Below are 11,079 nucleotides of genomic sequence, written 5' to 3'. Positions count from 1 at the left end.
CTCTTCAAACTACTCAAGCATCGAAAGAATCCCTTTACCAAACCATTGGATTCTGAGAATTAATACGCAACGCAAACTGCAAAAAGTGGAACAAAACCGAAGGTTTTTTTACTTACTGTTTAATCTACATGCGCGCTAATATTTACCCATGAATATAACATTTAAAAGTGTACGAACCAGTCGTTCCACGCAAATCAGAGGCGTTAATTAGTTCGGTTCCTTACCTTGTAATAGCACGTAAAGCAAGGTATCCATAGCAATAGTCAGAAACAGGATCGCCAACGTAGGTTTCAACATAGCGACAATTCAGGTAGTAGTGACCAGAAATAGTCCCTAAATACGGTGATAAATAATTACAATATAACTAATAAATATTGATATACTCTCAGCAAAATAAGTAAAAATATAAAAAAAAGTGGTGAAATATTCTTTGTTCAAATGCTTGTAAACTAAAAATGTGCCTTAAACGCAGAGAGCTGTGCTGTACTTTGCATATTGCTAAACAATTTGATAGAACTACTTAACTATCCCCCCGTCTGTGCCTCTTTCTCTAATGATATCAAGAGTACGCTTTAGGTTATCATAACATTTATAATGTTGACATGCTCGAAGTGGGGCTCACAAAGGGTGATTTGTTGCCCCGCCCACACACCAGGTGTTTTGTTATCACGAGGAGTGCTTCACCTGTCGATGGCGATATATCTACACAATAGGGGGCGCTCTTACATTAATTACGTCATAAGATATCAACCAATGTCCGCACACTGTGTATATGAGTAACCTACCATAAAACAATACCGGTCATCTCACTCAGAGATGTTTATACTAAATACATATCTGTATCAATGCTATCATATGTACCTTTTTTAGAATAAACCTAGACAAAGTAACACGGAGAACGTCTGAAGATGGAACGCCCCAGCTACGCTTCCTTACTTTTATACACAATTGATCATGTACACTTTGTCAAATAAATATTCAACTGGTAGTCAGACTTACCTATTTGTAAGTTGCCCGTAGTTTGTACATAATCATTATTGCGGATAATGTGTCTTTGCCATTTACACTTATTATAATTTTATTTTACTCTATATGCATTTCTTATGTTATGCATAAACGATTCCACATGTGCTGATTGACCGACGATCAGTCTATTTTGTGAACTTTCGAAAACTTAACCTGACTTATTCCACTTTTGTTAACTTTTTAAAACGAGTTTATCAACTTTTATCAATAACTGTTGTTGGCTCGGGAGATTACCCATGTGGTCGGGCAGGTGATGCCATATCTTAGCAGGTTCAATTAGGGAATAGAACCCCGTTCGTTATGGTAAAATGCAAATGCGCTCTCCACCTGGCCAATCGATCATAATATTTTTATGTCAACTCTTGTTCAAACTTACCAAATCAATTCAAGTTACTGATTGAAGAATTTAGTTACTCATTTCGTTTTTGTCGATTATATAACCGATATTAAAACGATCAATTTGTTTTGCTTATATACCAGATAGAATAAATTAGACACAATTTAGTAAAACTTCCGATGTTTTATTGTGTGGTTAATACTTACATAGCATTATATACATGTACAATGAAATACACTATTAACAGTATTCTTTTCAATCTCGATTTTGCAGAGTTGAATCCCGAATCGAGAAGCTAACCTCGACAACCAATGAATAAACGACAAAAATTCCGTCCATGAACAAACATAACAATTATATAAACAATGCTTAATTATGTATACAATGTAGCAGTAGACAATGTATATATATTATCTGCATTAATGACATGCAGATTGTTGATGAGGTATAGTTCATTGTCAACACTAGTTACTCAAGTTTGTCAGAGAAAAAATAGAACAGCATGCTTGTTTATTCATGTGCATGGGTCTCTGTAGGTTGAAATGTCCCGTCTCACCGACATCTGTCCTTTTCAAAATGATCCGGAAGATCTCATATTACAAGGACGTAAAACCCCGATTAAGCAACTGGTTCATTAAAAGTCATTATAAGGAAAGGTAAGTATGTGCAAGTTTTTTTACAATTCACTTTCTCAATTGATGAGAACTACTCAGTAAACATCAGGGCGTCTTCAATAAAAAAATAATGATTTGTCACAAAACAAGGTCCGTATTTAAATACGTCTTCTAAAAAACGTCATATGTTATAGGTCATATATCAAAAACTGATTTGATGGTGTTATTACAATAAATACTATCAGGACCACATAAAAAAACTGATACTCATTATTTTATTTCTTTCGGTATAAGTAACTCATTATTTTATTTCTTTCGGTATAAGTAATGTCAAAATGTACTTGATTATGGTAGGAATGCCTCTAAAGCAAGTTAATAACTGTGATATATGATAGGCAATAATTGTAAAGATAGCAATGTATGGCATTAAACCCTTCCGTTGATATTGCGCAAAAAAATGTTATCTAACCAAGAAAGTCAAAGCATGCACTAATCTTACGTCCAGTGTGTTTGTCTACAGCAGTGAGTTCAATCTCTGAGCCCCCGAAGTACATCGTTACGTTTGCTCCTCTGTCATTGCCTAACGATGTATCGGGCATTAGCAGTGTCATTTGTCCTATCTTCTGACAACTGTCGTCAGTAACATATCTAGGACTTGCAGCTGTTGAAGCATACATTGTGAACGTAATATATTTAGCTCCTGAATATCCTACTGTAAATGATCGTGTTATTGAAGATTCACCAATCTTCACAGGTGATCCTCTTTTGGCCAATATACTGAAACAATTTGCACACATCACAACACCATCCTCATCAACAAGTCGATATTTGTCACACTCGTCCCTTCCAAACGAGAATCTAGAGCATACCCCGTATGTGTATTTACATATCCGCTCTGACACAGTATTTGGACAGTGTCCGTTAATCATGGCTCCCTTCAGTACGGCCAGGCTCGCATCACAAGGGACGATTAAACAAATGTCTCCGGCGACGTTTCTGATGGCGTCCTGGAGAAGTGGACATTCGGAGTAGCCACCCACCATCAGGATAGCCTCACAGTCTTTAACCTCCGGTTTACTGAGGATATCAGACATGTGATCGGTGATGTGCTTGAACGATTGTTCAAACAAAGATAGTGTTTTATTTTGGGAGAGTCTCACTTTGTCGTGCTTCCATTCTACGTCTGTTGAACAGTGATTCATTTCAATAGCGTAAGCTATAGGTTTTCCCGGGTTGTACGCTGTGAATAATTCTAGTAGAGAATGAGGAACAGTTAACGTTGTTTTCGTTCCAACATCCTTACCTGTAAACGTCTTCTGTTTTACCTCAAAATTTCTGTGCAGGTCTATGATACTCGGTATCTCATTAGCCCTGAAGTGTTCAAACGCAGCCTTCCCGACAATACTCTCCAATAATTCCTCTAAAGCTTCGTCCACCTTTGTCCCGCCCCAGTCGCCGCCATTAGCTGCGTGAATTTCTTACAGAAATCCTTCCTTCATAACTTCATGTACAGTGATATCGATGGTACCACCTAAGGATAAATCAAGGAAAATGTATTCTGTAATGATTTAAACAGTTTAAAAAAATATCGGAAGGAATGCATGGTATATTATACAATCAAATATCAAAGCAGGTATATGAAGAAAGCTTGAAACCGATTTTCGTCACTTTTTACACCCGAGTAGGTTAAGTAGGAGTTATGTAGTATGTCAGATGACAAAATTTGCGATCTAAACTAAGTCTTACCCCCAGAATCGAAAACGATGTATTTTGATCCTGATCGGAATGTTTCAACTTTGTCCGTGCGGTCTCCTGAGAGAAGATGAAATGCAGGAAGGTGTTTACAAAGCATCGATGCAGTCTCGGGTTCTAACGCTAGGATTAACTGATTTCTCGCAATTCCAGCCTGAATATATACAGGAAAATAATATAAAAATTTCAGCAAAACCATAAGTTGAACTCGGTCAAAGTGTTTACACAAGCAGTATATCGTTATATCAATCTTTGTGTTATATTAATATTACTTTTTTTTATACTGGTGTCCCTATAGGATACATTTTTTACCTTTTCAACTGCCTCTCGCATCATCTGTTTGGCCGGGTCAGTCCATATAGCGGGTACAGTCACTACCCATCTGATTTCTGACTCCGGAACATCGACTGCACGATTTTTTTTATCGTTTCCATCATGTGGTCCTTCAGGTAACCTATCACAGCTGATATAATCTTTATTGCAGACATTTCCTTTCCATCGTGTGTTTTCAACATCTGATCTCTGTTAACCTGAAATATATATATCATAAATATTTTTCGTATAAAACTCGTACGCATCTTTTTCTGTTTGGAGTTTAACTTAGTCTGATTTCTATTCAGTTTAACATCCTTTTCACAGCTAAGGCTTTCCAAGGATGAGTGTTAATGCTTCTACAGTATATATCTGCAATATTGCGGAACGGATGCCGACTTTATAAAAACAAAATTGAGTACTAACCGGCCCATCATCACAGAAGAAGGCCAATAAAAGGTAGATAAAACACGCAAAAGGAAATTACATCTGGTAAACAAAAGGAAAAAACGACAAGTGTCAACTTTAAAAGCGAAATTGGCTATGGTTAATTATATACTTTTGATCAGATCAACAGTTTTCAGGTATGTTATAATTATTATGATTATCACCGTTTCGAGGAGAGATTTGAGATTAATTATATTACAATAAATGTTGTCAAAAGGTCAATGCAATCTTTTAACAAGTGATTTATTATAAATGGTTCGTGACAAGCTACACATTGCGGTTAGTCCTGGCGTTTTAATTGATGAAAATTGGTAATAAATGAATGGCCGACCAGAGAGGGCAAGGATAACTTGGAAACTATTCACCGATTTTTGGGTTTTACTGAGTGATTTTTTTTGTCTTCGCATTGATTCCAATTTTTGTGAAACTTGTATCTACCTTTTACTACCAAGTATTTCCACATGTCCGGGAGCCTTACATAATGTAGTTTGACATTACTTACTCACTAAAATACCACGAGAAGGCACCCATCATACTGACAACTGCCAAACATAAAGCAGGTAATCGTAACTATTATTTGAAGGACTTTCGTATGATTTACAAATGAGAACCATTGCTAAGCAAAGAAACAAAAAGAAAGTCGGTAGGGTACAAAACAAATTCAGCAGGGAGTTTCGGTTTGGTTTGGTTCCCAGATATGTCGCCACTTACGATTATGTAGTGGGTGACGAAAAACTAGGTTCCATATGTAACTTAGTAATTTATAACATTTTTGCATGGGCATTAATATATGACTATTTACACTATTTATCTCGATCTTTACAAGACAATATGATATAATGTGCAGCCAATTTGTTCAATATTGATGTATTTCTGTAATCCTTTACATATTTTAAGCTATTATGTTTTGGTTTGATGTGTTTATTTTCGTGAATGTCTCTTTTTACAGCATTGTTGGTCCTCAATGACTCCCAATGTCGATGGGCCGTTAAACAATACAGAAAAGAAGAAAAAAAACAAGTATGCGGTCCATCATGGAGCTCATTAGAGAATATTCCTACCTAGCCTCTTGATTTCCTCATACAAACTTTGCGCCTTCTAAACAAAGTTCTGAGACATACATTTTGCACAAATCACGCTTTACACATTAAAACATTACACTGAATTAATTTCTACCAAGGAAACCAGTAAAACACTTTAAAACTAGAAAGGGTTTGTTAACAATTGTAAGGGCTTTTTAAAACAGGACCTGATTTTGACATATGATCAAAATTATTTTTTAAAGTCTTTGTCATTACCCTTCCAAAGGCACTGGCTAAATTTCTTACCCTGGATGCTTTGGGTATGTGGTAGAAGATTATAAACGATTTTTTGTTTACCATACATGAAATCTCAGTAGGAAGAACTGACAGAACGCCAAAATCGCCAAACATTCAAGATGATTTTTATAGTCACTATTTTCATGCAGGTCACATTCAATGCAAGTCAAGGTCATTCATTCAAAATACTTTAAATGTCCTTTTGTTACAGAATGTTCCTGGCGAAATAACATGAACCTAGGCCTCTTGCTTTTTAAGGAGAGGTTGTTAAATTATTTCACAGCTGAGCGAAGTCAATAATCTTTTCAAACTTAATAGTCAATTTCACGCAGTATTGAAAAGCTCAAACATCAATACCAAAGACGTCGAAAAACTTGAATTTGTTTATAACCCTCATTTCTATATCATATCCAAAGATGATCTTTCAGCTACAATCATAAACGAAATTCAGCTGATTCATAAGTAACAAATCAGAGCTCGTGGTGGCCATTTTGGATTTGTGTTGCTCTCATAATTAACATATCAATGAAAGGTCTACCAGGGGAATATTTGTACTGAGATTTGTTAACAAAGGATCGGTAGTAATTAAGATTGATTAAGATAGGGGGGGGGGGATGTTTAAAATGGTCCCTCCCTTGATTTCAATATTCTTTTGCTGAGGTGTAGACCTTAACATTATCACAACAAAACACCCATTGAAATTCAAATGAGTACTTGGTTCGTTTTTCGTAAAAACCGAAGTTTTCCCAAAAAGACTAATGTTGTCAAACTAACAATGCATTGAATGATTATTTATGATGCAACCAAAACTAGGGATCATATGCTACAGTTTACTTGTGACAATTCCTTGCTATGGTTAGTTATCAGATATGTACAGACAAATCAAAACAGCCAGAAGCCATCTCAAGCAATAGCAATTTCCAGACAAAAATGTGTTCATCTTAGAATAAAAGTATATTATAACTTTTGTATACCAAATATGATTTTTACTATATATGGACTAATGCATGAACTACCAGTGACAAATATATCAATCGGAAATATGTGGTGGAACATATTAAAAGAAGGGATCAAATGACCATATGGTCTACACTTAAGCAATAAACTGCATAGATGTGGCAGACCAACTGGTATATCTGCCACATGTGTCACAGACAAACTGAATGGTGCGCGCTAGTTATACCAGTTGGTCTGCAACATCTATGCAGTTTATTGGTTATATTTATATTTCCGTAATGAGAATTCGCAAAAAATAATTTGTCTTTTCCAACTTTCAAATTTCCCGCTTATTACCGTCAGATCAGGTCAATATCTAGAACGGCACAAAGATAACAGCTGACGTCACGCGCTTTTTACCATACAATTGAAAAGGCTTCGCAACTTTCGTTAATAATTCATTTGTTTTTAATGTATATACATATCATATTCTCAATTCATAAAATAGTAACAAATAACATTTTGTAAGTAACTAATCAAGAGTCGTAAAACATTTTCCGATTTTTTTGCGACATATACCCGGCGCACGCACTCAACGGAAGCCCGCAGTAATCAGGTTAGAGTTATATTTGCAGTCCGGCATGTTGATGTTGATCGTGCAACCGGATAAGGTTGAATTGGTTAATAATCCAGGCGTAAATTTGTTGATCTTACAGACACTTGAGACAGGCAGCTGGTGTTCGGGATCAAAGCAGAAGATACCGATAAGTTCGGTAGTGACACTGTTAAGTCGCTCGTAGGTGCAAAGACCAACTTCAGTTATAGTCTCATAATATGAAGCTGCTATTGGCAGTACTTTAGTAGTTATATAGATGGGCTTTGCCACACCAAATGTAAATATATCAGAATTAATAGCTATATGTATAGTCTAATCATTATGACTGAAAACTGACAAAAAAGAAAATATTCGTTTTAGTTTGGATGGAATGAATATTTAATCAACAGAGAAGTTGTTTTGAAAAGATTCGTTGTTTTTTTCCTTTTCAAGATGTTCCGAAAACATTCATTTTACTGCACAACTAGTTGTCAGATTCCCAGACAATTTCCTTGCGATTTCAATGGAATGCAGAGATTGTGTGTTTGTTTGTTACTTTTTTATAAATATATACTGAACAAAAAAAGAAACGCACAATTAAATTATGCAATCAATAGCCTATGATATTTTGGGAAATTTGTACAAAATTTTATATCAATATGAAGGGACAAGTCTACTCTTTACAATACTGTAGAAGAAAAGTCTGTGTGACGTCACTCGTGTCATCAGTAGTTACTCAAAGTGGGATACCCGCGAAAAACAAAATGACACTTCAGTACCTGGTGTGGGCACCTTTTGCACGAATCCCTGCACGGATTCTCCTATGCATTGAATTCATGAGAACATTTATTCGCCTTAAGGGAATGTTGTTCCATTCTTGTGTTAATGCTGCGATCAACTGGGCGCGGTTAGTTGGGTTTTTTACGTTTCCTAATACGCCTGTCCAGCTCATCCCACATATGCTCAATGGGAGACATGTCGGGGCTATATGGGGGCCATTCCAGAGGCTGAACGTTGTTTGCCGTGAGAAAATCACGACAGACTCTGGCAACATGCGGTCGAGCATTGTCTTGCTGGAAAATTAGGTTATGACGTCTGAGAAGTGGAAGGACATGTGGTTGGAGGATCTGGTCTCTGTATCGAACGGCATTGAGGTTTTGATCCAGGACCATTAAGGGGGATTTTACTCCATGGGAGTTGCCTCCCCAAACCATTACAGAAGCCCCAACGAATATATCGCGTTCAACCACGCATGCGTCGGCGAAACGCTCACCGTGCCTGCGATATACCCTTTTTCTACCGTCTGAGCGATACAGACATAATCTAGACTCGTCGGTGAACATCACACGCCTCCATCGACGCATCCCAAACCTATTCGGGCCATGTCTGCGCATCCAGTCAATACGCACTTGCCGCCTCCGTGGTGTCAGAGGTGGCCCGAAATAAGGTCGGCGCGCAATGATTCTCTCGGCACGCAAGCGGTTCCTGGCAGTTTGAGGACTAATGGGTCTGCCATGAGTACCTAATATATGCGACGCAGTCTCTACAGCAGTCTTGAATCTGCTGTGCAAGGGCGACAATCGAATCGCCCTGTCTTGTCGTGCGGTCGTTACACGCGGACGACCGCTCCTGGGACGATCGGTAACTAACTCAGTAGCACGGAAACGTGTACAGAGACGGTTAATTGTACACGGGCCAACACCAAACTGCCGTGCGACAGCAGTTTGGCTATGACCATCCATCAACATCGCAATTGCTCTACCCCTCTGAATTTGCGTTTAGCGTGGCATCTCAGTCAATGGCGAAATCAAATTGCCAACGTGGAACATTAATGTGGCTGAACTTAGAGTATCCGTTGAGATTATTTGTTTGAAAAACTCCGCCTGGCTTGATCACGCCGCGTGATTTGGTCTAAAGAAGCTCACAAAGTCACACAATGACATCGCCACGCTTGGCTGATTTTAGGGTAGATTGTTGAGATAGATTGTTGGGGTAGATCGTTCTTGATGTAATACCTAGCCAAATATTCCATTATTTCCTTACAGCTAAGGTGTACTGCAGGGGGGTAACTTTGTGCGTTTCTTTTTTTGTTCAGTATATATCTTAAAATTAGATGCCTTATTAACAGCTGATGACATTTACATTTTATTGTTTTGTAAGATGCAAGATTATGAAATGTTTTCTTGGAAAAAAGAAGGAACAGAAAAATGATGCGAGAAAACAACTTATTTCAAGCTTTTTCGGATCTTCTTAGCCCTCGGGTGCAACTGTTCTGGATTTTCAAGATTGCTATGATAGCCAAGATAATAAAGTATACTTGATGCATGAGCACACATTACCATAGTTCGTTGACCAACTGGACAGTGATAATCTTTTATTGCAATATTATCATTTGGTGTCATGCTGTACTGCATCCAACCATTAAATTTAGTCTGGCTCTTGTGTCTGGAACGCATCTAACAACGGATGAGGTCTTCAAAGTGCTGATACATCCATATTTTATAATCTCCATCATCACTAAAATATTTTTTGATATAGCCTAGAGCTAATGATAACTGGTATATTCCAAATTGAGCTCTAGAAAAGTAAGTGAAGTTGCATTCATCTTTTCGAATTCTGATTGTGCCCTTTTCTAGAGAGAAATGGTTTTGTTTTCACCCTGTGAGCCAAACAGTTTGTTTTTGTAAGTCGAAACTTCATTTGTTGTTCGAGTTCTCTGTATTTTATGTCAGTTTCTAGTGATCTTTGATATATTTGTCCCCCTTTTCTTATTGTTATATGCGTACAAAACTTAAGCACTTCCCCAATTATATCAATGAAGCAATTTTATATAAATTAAGTTCTTAAAAATGTCCAATACTAAAGTATAGTAACTGTCCTGTCAATGCTAACCTGTATATCAAAGTGTTGGCTCTGACCAGTCCTAATATATAAGGGCATACTGGTATTAATACCAGATGCCTATAACACTGTCAGGAGATCTCTAAAACCACAATCAACGACAACATTGTCGTTCTGCTCTAACCATGTGAGCTTGTCTATGATGATTTTTGTAATGCTTGTATCGTTTTGTTTTCTAGAGAAAAGTCCGACTGTGTCCAAAATGTAACCATCTTGTAGAGCTTCGCTCATGTTTTAAGGTAATTACTCTTTTTCTGGCCGCAGCTTGAAGCTCCGAAGCTTATGGTCAGTACTTTTTTGAATATATTTACCATCTAGTATGGAAGTCACTCTGTCTCCAAAGAACTTTTCTTAAAATAGAGTATTGTCTGAAAGTATGTTGCATACTAAAACGGTTAGGGCCAAGTAACACTGGAACTATAGATTTATTAAATGCTTGTACTACAGAATGAATGGTTTTTGAAATACGAGACAGAGAAATGCCAAAAAGTTTGGAACACTGATTCAAAGAAATATCAGTTTTAATCTTTACCAAAAACAGTAAAAGGGCCTTTTGTGTAGTTTTGGTATATATTGAAGAACACATGGGACCAGGTACGAATGGATTTTGAGAAACTGTTCTTTGGACCAACCTGTCCAAGCTTTGCAGCCAGGGTCATCCAGGAGAGACAAAATGATAGTAAAGGCTGTCTGATTCCCTGCTAAGATATACGACACTTCTAAAAGATCATCAATTATATCAGACGACCTACTTACTAATTGAGAATCCAAAAACTCTCTGCCTTGAAGGTAACCTGTGAACATGGGTTCAGGTCATTGCCAATAAGATGAAATGATTAT

The 11,079-nt window shown here is 37.2% G+C and overlaps 1 pseudogene; it reads right to left on the bottom strand.

Moving 5' to 3' along the window:
• Nucleotides 1-2,231: 2,231 nt before the first annotated feature.
• Nucleotides 2,232-11,079, bottom strand: part of LOC110453843 — a 14,215-nt pseudogene continuing 5,367 nt past the window's right edge.

Source organism: Mizuhopecten yessoensis, unplaced genomic scaffold (assembly GCF_002113885.1).
Source record: "Mizuhopecten yessoensis strain PY_sf001 unplaced genomic scaffold, ASM211388v2 scaffold7521, whole genome shotgun sequence".
Classification (NCBI taxonomy): domain Eukaryota; kingdom Metazoa; phylum Mollusca; class Bivalvia; order Pectinida; family Pectinidae; genus Mizuhopecten; species Mizuhopecten yessoensis.
Note: the sequence above shows the minus strand (reverse complement) of the source record. Positions and strands in the feature narration are given on the sequence as shown.